The sequence below is a fragment of the Canis lupus genome, chromosome 1, assembly GCF_048164855.1.
Source record: "Canis lupus baileyi chromosome 1, mCanLup2.hap1, whole genome shotgun sequence".
Taxonomy (NCBI): domain Eukaryota; kingdom Metazoa; phylum Chordata; class Mammalia; order Carnivora; family Canidae; genus Canis; species Canis lupus.
Window position 1 is genome coordinate 45783176 of NC_132838.1, and position 13538 is coordinate 45796713.

General features: G+C 41.7%; 1 protein-coding gene across 3 annotated transcripts in view; it reads left to right on the forward strand.

Moving 5' to 3' along the window:
- The window catches only part of TIAM2 (TIAM Rac1 associated GEF 2), a 217946-nt gene that overhangs the window by 96634 nt on the left and 107774 nt on the right, over nucleotides 1–13538 (forward strand). The window lies entirely within an intron of this gene.

Genomic DNA, 13538 nt, shown 5'->3' on the forward strand with positions numbered 1-13538 from the left:
TCTCAGTCTGATCATGTTAAAGCATTAATGACTATTACTTTATCTTTACCATTTAATTCTTTTAGGGCACAAAGGGAAATTAAAATGTGGCAGAGATTGTATTTTGTAGTTTCCTGGTTCTTATATAACCTCATCAGGCCTTGGTTTTGAGCTTAGTGAAGCTATTTGGTTTAAGAGTTTCTTTTCAAGCTTGTAATTTGATGTTCAGTGTTCATTAATGTTTGTCCTTCAGCTTTGTCTTGAACTTTCTGAAAAAGATATGAAATCCCTTGTAATCTGTGTGTGTGGGGTGGTACCTGGTTCAAGTAGAATGAATGATTCATGTCACAATCCCCTCAGAAGCTACTCATTCATTAGGCATTTGTCTGAATCCTGAGCTTATCAGCAGGGACTGAGGAACCCTGGCTTGGCATAGTACTTCCTCAGCTTTAGGTTTATTTGGCCAAGCATGTAATTCTCAGAAAATTGGTAGGTGGAGAGACAGAAATAGGAAGCTTTTTTGAAGTCATTGTAACTTGGAAGATTATTTATAGAATTTCTGGAAAGTAGGGGTACTGCTGTAGAGCCGCTAGGGTTTTTCCTAACACATTTAAATATTTCATTGTAGCCCTCTATCTCACTTAGGGATTCTACAGTTTTTTCTTACTTTCAGTATAATAGGGCTGTGAGTTATTTTAGGATAGGCAGTGTGTGCGTTTCACTGTGTATCCACTGTATGGATATAGTGCACATTGTCAAGTCCTTCACTTCCTTTACGGAAATGTCTTTTTGGGATAGGGCAGTGGTGAGGACTGTTCAGGTAGGTTCGAATTAATAGAAAAAATGAATAGTTTTATTCATTACTTTTCCTTCGGATCTGGAAAGGGTGGCTCTGATGAGCTGGCAACCATTTCGACCAGGGACAGAGTGCTGTCTTCCTCTCTAGTCCGATTAACACTTGTCAACTGCTTTGATTTTTACCAGAGCTTGTCGACAGAAACTGAAGTCCATTGAAGAACCTATGACTCCAATCCAAACCAACCAGACTGTAAACAGTGTTTTGAATGCGAATAGATAACACACTTCTTTCCATATTTCAGTGCAGAGGGAGTAACTTGCAAAGGCTTCTCCTTAGACCGGGCCTGTTCAGGGATGCTTGGAAGTGCACGATAAGATTAGGCCCCTTGCCAAGAGATTATCCTTCCAAAGTGGTCCCTCATTTAACCACCAAGTAAAGTAGATATTTTCTGTCTTGGTGGCCTACAGTTGTGTTTGAGAAGACACATATCCTCTTTTTCAGAGATTTAAGGTTAGTGCCAGGTCGCTGTAATCTCTTTTTTATTGTAGATATCAGAAGGAGGTGGGAAGAACACAGGGGCAAGTCTGAAAAGGAAAGCACATGCTCCTTAAATGTTGGATGGGACACTCTTCTGTGCCTATACATATCTCCATGTTTGGCCCACTTTGTGAGATTTATTTACGTGGAGATGATAAACTGAGTTAGTGAGATCCTTAACTCTGCTGTGAGATTTTTAAAAAAAAAATCACTTTTATGGAACATTCAAAACAAGATCTTTATGGACATTAAAAAGTTTTTAAGTGATAGTCTGCATTTTTAAATTTGAGATTAAGTATACCTTTGGTAAGGGCCAAGATAAAAATGGCTTTATTGGGAAGACTCAAAAAAAACTTGTATGGAATCAAAAGTAATAGCACCAATATTAAAGATGGAGAAAGGTAGTAATAATGTAGCAGATCATCCTGAATCTCTGACTGTTGACACATACAAGTAAGAAACATTGTGTTTATAATGGTTTGAATTCTGATAATGGCAGAGTGAGTGTCTTTATTACTCAGTCCTATCTAAAATAGGCTTATAAATGGTAGGAGGCTGTAACGTCAGTGGCCCAGGAATATATAATACACTATTGTCAGCTACTTATAACCCACATTATTGTCAGGCTGAAAAGGGCCCTTGCACAATTTTCAAATGGGAAAACTGGAAAAACCACAGAACTGACGTGGCTTGTCCAAAGTTCCAAGATGGTTAGTTGCTGAGTTGGGACAGGATACCAGGTGTCCTGTTAGCTCCTTCCTTTAGACCTATTTCTTGAATTGGAAATACTTTAGTATGTCCTACTCCATCTTTGTAAATGTAGAGGCACGCATATATACATATGTCTGTACGTGTGTAGATGTATGTTTACATACACATCCCATCCATTCCCCTCCCTCCCTCCATTCTTTCTTTCTTTTACTCACCTGTCTACATATCAGCCCAGACAGACTCAAAGCTCTACTGGGAGACAAGACTTGTCTTTATATATCCTATCCTAATGAAATTCAAAGCTGTACACTCAGTTGGGGGCAATCGTTCCTATTGATTTGTTGCCAGAGAAAATTTTAGGGGCACACATGCTGCTCTAACCTCTGGTGACAAGATAGCTCTGGTTAGACTTCATCTGCCAGTCTTCTTGGTTTAGCCTTAGAGTTGTTTTGTTTTTGTTTTTGTTTTTTCATTTTCATGATCCTATTCCCATAGTAGACTGTTGAGGATTTGTTAGTTCTGACCCTTAATAGAAGGAGGCATGGAAGGGAACAGAAAAATAGCAGATGGGCTTTATTTTAGTGCCATGGTAGTGCAAGGCACTTTCAGAAAAATAAACCACATATAAAGTGATAGACCAAGTTATCATTTCACTGTAGGAAAGGGATGGAGTAGGTGCTACAGATAATGTCAGGAAGGAGTTGGTCCAGGGCGTTCCTAAGACTTAAATAAGGGCTTAAAAATCCTGGCTATCTTTAGGACAACATTGGAAAGTGAAAAATACTCCTTATCCTGTTTTTGTACTTGACTGTGACACATCTCTATAGTGATAGAACTGTTAGAGCAGGGTTTCTAAAATGGAGATGTGTAGAAGGGCTTAAGGGGTGCCGAGTCTATGTGCTGGGAAGGACAGAAACCAAGAGTTCATATGAAGAAAGACGACTATAAGGAGCTCTGGGCAGAGAGAATGAAAATATTTTCAAGTCATCTGTAGCCACTCCTAGAAGGTGAAGTTACAAGTGAAAAGACTCATTATACACAGTCACAAACCAGGAAAACTCAGGACAGTAAAAGTGAACAGAGAGTAAAGAGCGTCATGAAAAGTGTGCATAAACTCATGGAATACACACGCATGTGTATATGCAGATGTGTTCCATTAAACATTGGTAGCTTAGTTGCAAATGAATCAAATACAGCCAGACAGGTGAAATACAAAACAGTGACAAAACACCCTAGACATAACCAGCACCTAGCAAAGACCTTCACTTATCTTTTTTTCCCCAACATGTGACTTATAGGAGAAAAATGGAAATGATAAGAAGATACAGTAATATGCAGTTTCCCAAAGAGTCCTGCACTGGAATTAATGCTGTTGCATCCTGGTGCTCTACTATGTCTATACAGTGGTGTTCTCAAAATTTTTTTTTTCTAAAATTTCTCTAGTACAGAGCGGTTGCCCTTGGGCCAGGTCTTCCTCTTGTGAGAGTCCTTCCCCATTGGCTACTTAAGAAAAACATTTCCCCCTTCCCCACACAGCACATTTTCTCTCCAATCATTCCTGTTCAAATGCTGGAATTTCTCCTGAAGATGTACAGGCAGACAGACAGACACACATCAGTGACCATCACCCTTTTTTGGATTCCTCTATCCTTCCCCATTCCTCTATCCTCTATCCTTCCCCAGAGGAACCCATTGGTTCCTCTGTCCCTGTCACAGTAAAACAGGAGCGAGTTCTTGCCGGCCACCATCTTCTTTGGTTTCCTTGACCTCATCCTCACACTCACGCCAATCCACTGTGCTCCACCTCTGCTCCACTCTGGTCAGGTTCATGGATCAACCTCCACATTGCTAGGTTCGGTGCTTTGTTCTTTCTCAGTCCTTGTTATTTGAACTATTAGAAACATTTGTCACTTCCTCACAGTCTCCTCCCTTAAATACATTTTTTGGTTGGTTTTAAGGGCAATGTATTTTCTTGGTCTCCTCCTAATTGGATTCATTGACTGTTCCTTCTGTTTCCCTCATCTGTGTGTGCGTCTCCTTATTTCCTTTACCTCTTCATGGGGGAGCACCCCAGGGCCTCTTCTTTTCCCTTTATTTACTCCCTTGGGGAGTTCATCCATTTATGTTTCAAATACCACCTTCATATGATGAGTAGCAAATTTGTACCTCAAGCCTACCTTTTCCCTGAACGCTGGCTTCTGTGTCCAGCTGTCAGCTCAATATTGCCACTTTCAACAGACATCTAAAACCCAACTCTTTGTCTTCCTCCTAAGCCTCCTCTGCTATGCCTTCCCCATTCTTCCAGATTGAAAATCATGGCAGCCTTCTTGGCCTGTCATCACTCAGGCCCATCCACCTGGGAATCCTGTTGGCCCTTCCGTCCACTGTATCCAGACTCAGACCACTCCTCATCACTCCCACCAAGTCCAGCCCACATCATCTTTCACCTGAATCAGCCTCATTGTCCCCCATCCCACCTCAGCTTCCACTTGGCTGCCAGCCATCTAACACAGGGCAGCCACAGTGAGTCTCTTGAAACATACCCCTTGATGAGCCTTCTGTAGACACCACCCTCTAATCATGACATTTAATCTCAACACAAAAGCCAGTGGCCTGAAAATGTCCCTTTGGGCTGCACTCCCTGGCTCTCTGTCCCTTCTTTGACCCCTTCCATGCCAGGCACAGTGGCCTGCCTGTTTCACCTCCCTGGGCATTTGTACTTTCCATCCTCTGCATCGAGTGCCTTTTCCCCAGAATCCACATGGCCTTCTCCATGACCTATTCCCCCTTCATGTTTTTTTTTTTTTTTTTTTTTTACTAAAATTCTCAGCACCTTATAATAACATACTTTCCTCATTTATTGTTCATTTCTCTCCACTATAATGAAAGCTCCATGAAAGCAGGAATTTTTTTTGGGAGGGTGGGTTATTTATTGTTATATCCTCAAGGCCTGGAACAGCATCCAACACAGTATTCACTAAACATATGTTGCATTAATGTATTTTACCTAGGATGCCTAATTAGGTAGTTATAGCAGCCTAATGCAAATGCTAAATGTTGTTGGACTTCTATATTTTACCTTAAACATGTGAGTTTTATATTTAATTCTTGTTATATTCCTTTATTGAAGCAATTATGAAATTACTTAGCATTAGATGAAATTGAAGCTTCAGGAAGGTGCCACTTGGTTGTTCTGTGATCTTGAGTGCCCTTCTCCCCTCTTGGCCTTGGTCACCATGGCTCACCCTCATAGCCTTTGGGAAGCATTTTCTTTCTTCCATTCCTTCCCTTCCTTTCTCCTCTCCCCTCCCTTCCCCTCCCCTCCCCTCCCCTCCCCTCCCCTCCCCTCCCCTCCCCTCCCCTCTCCTCTCCTCTCCTCTTCCTTTTCTCTGTCTTTTCTCTTTCTTTTCCTTCTCTTTCTTTCCTTTCTTTTTTTCTCAGGGAGATGGGCAGGGGAGAGAATCTTTAAGCAGACTCCAGGCTGAGTGTGGAGCCTATCGTGAGGCTCATTCTCATGACTCATGAGATCACAGCCTAAGCCTAAACCAGAGTCAGAGGCTTGTCCGACTGAGCCACCCAGGTGCCTCAGGGAAGGTATACTGAATTCCAGTGGATATTTAGGACTGTGACCATGAAGTTTATACCACCAAGAAAGCAGATTTTTCCTGTGTGATGATTTTTATAACACAGTGAAATGGAAAAACTACATTGTAACCTTAAAGTTCCTTAGTTAATTTAAAAGTTCAGTTTTTCATTTCTTTCTGCTGGCCCCATTCCCAGCTGGGCCAGCCTTTAATGCCTGGAATAAGGATACCTCCAGAGAAAGACTTTTTCAGTGCTTTCTTTATGAAAGGGACATAAATTACAACTGTTCTTCTAGAAGATAAGCCTAAAAGTTAAATTATACTTAAAAAAAAAAAAAGATCATTTCAGGTTGAAAAGTACAGAAACATTTAAAATTATTTAGATGTAATGCCTATGTTAAAAAATATTTTAAAATTTCCAGATTGGATTCCTACTCTTTGGAGGCAGTAGGGATGATCCTGCAAGGTTCTGGGGTTCTCGTGTCCCAGGTGGGCCTGGGACACAGAAGCTCAGGACACATTAGACCCTTCCCCACTCTGTGTGTCCATCTCCTCGAGGTATCTCACAATTATAAATTCCTGTAAATTATGAAATTTAAACTACACCTAATGCTATTCATTTTTTTTCCCTGAAAGTTTTTGTAAATTTGCCAGCCAAAATCTTTTTGCTTTTGCTGTGAATAATCATAGAATTTAAGGAAAAGTTTGGCAATGACTGGTTTAGCTTTACTTGTGGACCCTAGAACAACTAATTGTAGCCTTAAGCCTTCAACTGAGAGAAATGAGCTCTCAACTCGGGCTTCAGGCTGAGATGGAGTAGAAGAGTGACACATTTATAAGGGTGAGGAAAGCACCTATTCAAAGCAGGGGAAAAATATGTGTGGTTTAAGCCTGTTCACGTTTTAACTTAAAAGGAGCAGTGTATAATGAAGAAATATTTTGCCAAGAATCACTAGGTATAATTACCATGGTATATTTTGGTCACAGAATGTGATTGAGTTCAGGAGTGCAATGCCTGCTTCTGATTTACTGAAGCATGTGCCTTACCTGCACATCTCTGAGTCACTGAGAAGCCATGTGGTTAACAGCCCGGGTTCTCGTGCAAGGTCTTCTGTTTTAGTATGGAGCCTGGGAAGTACCTACCCATGCCTGGACTCCCCTTTTGTGGAAGGGTTGCTGTTCATAAAAGTTTAAAACGAAAGGTTATTTAAAAGTCATGCTAGCAAATTTGAATCTTGTGACTCTTCGACAGTCACCAAATGGACTGCACAAGGTCTATGGAGGCAAGGATGTTGGCCAAATTTTGGATGGGATTTTGATGTAGACTTGTAGACTTCGCAGAAAAGGGTGGGACTGAACATTTAATACATTAAAAAAAGACAAAACAAAACACTAGAGAGAACATGGATGAAAATGTGTGAAAGGCATTTTAATAATTTCTAAAAAAAAATAAGAAAAAGCTATTATTTTCACTGAGATTATTTTATTTTAAACTATATTCTGTAATTTTGCTTGAAAAGGTGATTAAAAGAAACAAAACCCCGAAATGTTCTCAGTTTCTGCTATGGCCCAGATGTAGCTGGGCCTCTCAACTCCCTGACATTCCAATGACATACCAGTAATATTTGTGGGATTGTTGGTCTCACCACCTCTCTCATAAACTCCATACTGTTAAAGTTGTCATAAACTTGCTTATTGATTCTCCAAACCGTTAGTGTTGGTAATTAGCCCCTCCTTGCCCAAGCTGATAAGTCCTTTTAGGGATGGGATCAGATCATCCCTCCCTTTTGTTTCTCTTATAATCCCGGAGGGGGGCGGGGGGGGGGGGATGTGTAGGAGGGTCTCCAAATCCATATTGAGTGGTGAGTAGAAGTCTTCACATCACTTGAACTTCCAAGTTTCTGCCAGCGCTAAGAAGTTTTTCTTCCTTTGCCAGAGCTGCCCCAACACTGATCTTCGAGGTGTGGACTACAGTGGGCTCCTTCCAGACTGTATTCTCAAGTGTCCCTAGGAAGCAGCTCGCACTGTGGTGCCTCTGGGACAGTGGGGAAAGGGGGGATGGGCTAATGAGTGTCAACACTCCCTCCCCAGCCTCTCTCCTCCTCTTCTCCTACCTCCTTCTCCTCTGAACATTGTCCCTGACACCAGTGGTCAGGCCCTGCTGCCCTTGATCAGTTTTTCCTGAACAAGCTAGGGTCTTTCTCCATTCAATCACTTGGGGACTCGCACGCTGTCACAGAGTGCCCAGTCTTAGAAACTCCTCTTTTCTTTGGAGGGCCCTCTTTTCTGTTTTCATCTAACAAAATCCCACTCATCCTTCAAGACTCAGGTCTTCATTTAACTTTTTTGGGAGGTATTTTTTTTTTTTTTTTAAGATTTTACTTATTTGAGAGAGAGAGTGAGAGAGCACCAATCATGGAGCAGAGGGAGAGGGAGAAGCAGGCTCCCCACTGAGCAGGGAGCCTGACTTGTGGTTCGATCCCAGGACCCCAAGATCATGACCTGAGTCGACTGCAGATGCTTTACCACCTGAGCCACCCAGATGCCCCTGGTGGGTAATTTTTAATTTTCCTCTGAAGAATTTGAACATCCATTGAAAATTTCTCTTAAGTTGTAGAATGAAGGAGAATGAGCACCATGTGCCTGACTTGTGGGGCCCAGGATTGCACACTGCCCATGACTGCTCCTCATCTCTTCCTGTCTTTAGCTCAAGTGTTTACCTGGGGCAGTGATTTAGCAAATATTTTGACTCTCTAGACTTTGTCTTTGGGTCTTACTAAAATGGATGTGCCATTCAGCTGCTATGCATAGTTTTATGTCATTATTTTTCACACCTTTTTTTTTTTTTTTTGACCATGAAGAGGAAATGATTGTTCTTCACAGTTCAGGATACAGGCAAATATACAAGCACACATGAGAATTTATTTATTTATTTTAAAGATTTTATTTACTTATTTGAGAGAGAGAGCAGGAGCAGGGGGAGAGGCATGGGGAGAGGGAGAAGCAGACTCCCTGCCCATTAGGGAGCCCGATGCAGGGCTCGATCTCAGGACCCGGAGACCTGACCTGAGCCAAAGGCAAATGCTGAACTGACGAAACAAACCACCCAGGTGCCCTGAGAATTTAATTTCATAAAACAGTTTTTGCCTTTGCTTCCATGTGCTTCTCAATATTTTTTCTATTTTACCCTAAGCTCTGCTCTATTTCTTTTCTGTTCTATTTTTTAAAAAAATATTGATCATTGATTCATTAAATGAATTTCATGACCCATAGTTGAACAAACATTTTTAAAGCAATGCTGTGGATGTTAGAATTTGTTATAAAACAGGTGTGAGTGTAGAGACCCTCCTTGTGATAAATTGGCTTCCTTAGGTGATGAACGGTACAAAAGCCAGGCTATTGTTTCTGTGGAATTTATTACCTGCTCCCCTCCTAACACCAGCCATGCTTGTCCTCGGCATTCCAAGGTACAGATTGGTTTGTCCATTCATCTGTGAATATGCATTTGGAAGGGGCCCTGCTGACTTGAAATAGAACCGATAGTGTTCCACAATGGATGTTTAGCTTTTGAGGCCTTAACAGCAGCTTGCTTTCTGCCCACTTTATTTTGTTAGGATTACTCTTCCTAAGCATTATTCCTATGGAGACCAGATTCTTCTTTCGCCTGCCTCTTTTACAAATTGGGTTCAAGTCTTGTGATTAGTAATGAGCTCCTTTGAGTCATGGCATTCAGTTCTCAAATTCTGAGTGTAGTTCATTGACTCAGAATAAGAGAAGCAGGTTTGGGCAATATTTATAGCACTTGTTACTGAGTTTGGATCCTGGCAGAGATGAATACATTTGTTTCAGATTTTTAGGCATGTTCTTGTATTTTAGCCATTTTTATAAGACAGTAAAATTTGAAGGCAGGGTTTCTCAGCCTCAACACTATTGACACAGGTAATACATGGAAGCCATCCTGTGGACAGTAGGATGTTTAGCAGCATCCCTGAATTCCACCCCCTGGATGTCATGACCCCAGTTGTGACCATGGGAAATGTCTCCAGATGCTACCAAATGTCCCTGTGGGGCCCAAACTGACATGGTGTTGAGAATGACTGCTTTTTTTTTGTTTGTTTTTTTTTTTAAATTTTATTTATTCATGAGAGACAGAGGCAGAGAGAGAAGCAGGCTCCTTGTAGGGAGCCTAACGCGGGACTCCATCCCAGAACCCCGAGATCACGACCTGAGTCAAAGGCAGACGCTCAACCACTAAACCACCCAGGCATCTCTAGAATGACTACTTTAAAGTCATACCAGTTGTTCAGTGAGCACTTAAGTTATTTTTGTACATTTTCTGTCATGACTGTCTAATAACATAAGTACGTAGCTTGTGTCATTGTTTTTGTTGACATTTGGCAGACCTTGACACATTAGGTACTTTTATATGCTGTTATAATTTGGAGAATTGATAAAAATCAGAAAAGTGCTAGCAGGATTCATAGGATTCCAAATTTATGTATATAAACATATGATAATTAACAAAATATCTGGAACAGACTAAGATTTGGTATCATAGTATCCAAAATTATACTTATAACTAAAAACTAGTAATAGTACTATAGATTTGTGTTTCCCAATTTTTAAGGTAATTTTATGTATATTTTCACACTCGTCTCACTCTGGGAGTTAACTAGGGTAGATATTTTTATCCTCAAGTTGTAAGTGGGGGGAAATGAGATTCAGAGAGTGTAAGTAATTTGCCCAAAGACTCATTGCTATTTAAGAGATGGAAACGGGTCTACAACCCATTCTCTGACATAAACTAGAGTAAGATTCTGAGATTTGTCTTTTTAATGAATGAAGTTTCAACTCTCCAACCTCCCACGCACAAATAAAGGAAATCAAGTAGATGTTGTTACCGTTAATGATGGCTAGTCCTAGTCTCCTCTTTTTTCTTAGTTCTTATCACTACCTAGAATGTTGGCCTTGGAGAAGGATGAGGTTCCTATTTCAGTATGAAAAGCTCTCTGGAATTACATGAGAAGCCTTGTTGGTGTCGCCTGGTGGTAGAACCTGAGTTTCCCTCACAACCTTGCCCAGCCATAAATCTGCTTTTGTGCAGTGCCTCTGTTATGCTTGCTGTCCCTATTCGACCCTGGTCATCTTCTCCCATCTGGCCTCATATTCCTCTTTATTTGCTCCTTCTGAGCAGCTGACCCAGGCCAGAGACAAAGCAGCCTTTCCTCCGCTGTAAACTTGCCGCTACATGGAAATGGACACTTTGGGAATCTAACTTATCAGTATAAGCCCGAGCTCAAGGCAAATGAAGGAAAGGCAAATCTTGAATTTCCCCCTGAAAGATGGTTCACTGTGGATTTCAGTAGGTCCCAGGGGCTGTTGGGATTGTAGTGACATTTGTGAATTCCTTCACACTTGACACTTCTGGGGTGGTAATTGATCACAGCTTTTTTTTTGTTTTGTTTTTAAAAAATATTTATTTATTTATTCATGAGAAACACATAGAGGCAGAGACACAGGCAGAAGGAGAAGCAGGCTCCCTGCAGGTAGCCCCATGCGGGACTCAATCCTGGATCTGGATCACGCCCTGAGCCGAATGCAGATGCTCAACTACTGAGCCACCCAGGTGTCCCTTGATCACAGTTTTAACAAGAAAAAGCATCATTCTTATTTGTGATTTCAGCTTAAAAAGCTACATGGCATGTTTATGATTGGGTATTGGAAGGGAATGCAGAAAGCAAAAGACAAGGACTTTTATTTTTCTTTTAGGTTCATGAGATTGTGGTCCATTTTAAAAATTGCAATATTTTATTACCCAATAAATAAAAGAATTATTATAAAAAAGTGTTTATGCAACATACAACATTTGCTAGGTACACACAATCTTTGCACCATATCCTTTATGATAGAATGACTTCATTAAATTCTCTGTCAATCAGCTGGGGGCCTGGATGCATATTAGCATACCTAATAACATAAACTGTAGGTTACCATACCTAATACATGTTACTACATGGTAGTATTCCTAATATGTATTAATACAGGTTAGTATACCTAATATGTATTTTTTCTGTCTAAAGAGACTGGGGGCTTTGAACTACTACTTCTCTTTTTTAAAAAAGTTCACAGGGTTCTGTTGTTTCAGTATTTTCAGTCCCCTCTCTGTCAACAAAGAAAATTTTTAACTTGAATACCGTAAACTTCCCTTAGAAAAGGAGTCAGAGGTGCTGAACACTTGGCCTATTTATTCTTTCTTCTCCAGACAAAAATTACAACTGAAGCATGACGGATAAGTGTCTGTTCAATTTGCCAAACTCCTGAGGGATCATTGTTTCCCTCAGAGATTACCCTTCTTGTCAATAAATTCCTCATAAATATTGAATAAATTCTTCTCGTTTAAGGCAGGTTTTATTTTGCCAGGATTGGCTGGAGATGTTAAACATCTGGTAAGCATTACCATATGCAACAATGCACATTGTTCTCTGCCCCCCACCCGTCCCCCATGTCATCTCCCTTTTGCTTTTCTCTAGGGAGTGTTGTGTTTGTTATCAAAAGGTCCTCGTGGGCATATCTGTATGTCTTTGGGCCAGACCCAGTTGCGAATGATTCCTGTTCTGTCTGTGGTCAAGTCAACCTTCTACCATGTGATGGTGGTTTCATTTAGTTCAACAGGTGTGTATTGAATGAGCCCTGAAGCTACAGGCCTTGGGTGGACAGTGTCTTGTAAAGGACAGGGTCCAGGGCTGTGTTTCTGAACTGTAGTATGACACAAAAATTAAGCTACTTCATTTCAAAGGTAGTAAGAGGAATTGAGCTTATAATCTGCTGCTGGGGATTCAGCTTCCACCCTGGAGCCATTCCGCAGCTTTGAATTCTGGCTCTTGTGTGTTCTTGGGCTGCTGACAAAGGGGGCCTCTTGGTGGAAGTTTTGTGGAGAACTTGACGCCAATGCTCTGTGGGCTGCTGTTCAGGCAGGTGTCTTTCAGATCAGAAGGGCCTGATGGAGCAGGTGGCCGTGGGCGAGTGACCCTGGAGCCTTTCACCTCTGGGGTCATCACTGGGTTTTGGTTTGGAGGAAAGTCATTAAGCACCGAGGCCAGATGCCTGGGTGGCTCAGTGGTTGAGCATCTGCCTTCGGCTCAGTGTGTGATCCCAGGATCCAGGATTGAGTCCCACATTGGGCTCCCTGCGGGGAGCCTGCTTCTCCCTCTGCCTGTGTCTCTGCCTCTCTCTCTCTCTCTCTCTCTCTCTCTCTGTCTTTCATGAATAAATAAATAAATCTTTAAAAAAAAAAAAAAAAGCACCAAAGCTCCCTGCAATCAGCTAGTGGGAGAGGTCTCAGGGGTGGCACAGGAGCAACCCTGGCCACTTCTAGTTCCTTAAGTTAAGATGTAGCTGAGAAAATCCTGATCACTCAGATTTTGAGTTTTTAAAAGGTGTGGGTTCTTGGGGTGCCTGGGTAGCTCAGTCGGTGAAGTGTCGGACTCTTGATTTTGGATCAGGTCATGATCTCAGAGTTGTGAGATCGAGCCCCATGTTGGGCTCTGAGCCGTGTAGGGAGCCTGGTCAGGATTTTCTCTCCCCTTCTCCCTCTGCCCCACCCCCCTTCAAAAAAAAAAAAAAAAAGCGTTCTTGTGATCCAGCTCTGGGGTCAGAGTGGTCACAGGGGCCATGTTTTAGTGGCATGTCAGCCAGTGGCTGTTCTCTCTTTTAGAAATGTCTGAGAGCACCCACTGAAAGGTAAGTGGTTAGTAGCAGAGCAGGTGCCCTTTCAGGCCATGTGAGTTAGATGCTGGCCTGAAATAGCTCTGTAGAGTCTCTTGTTCATGCCAAAGTGAAAAGTCTTTTTGACACTCTTCCCAGCCGCCCAACTTAAAATATATATGTGAGACTACGTAGTAATCTCAGGCAGACACTTGTCTCTTTGG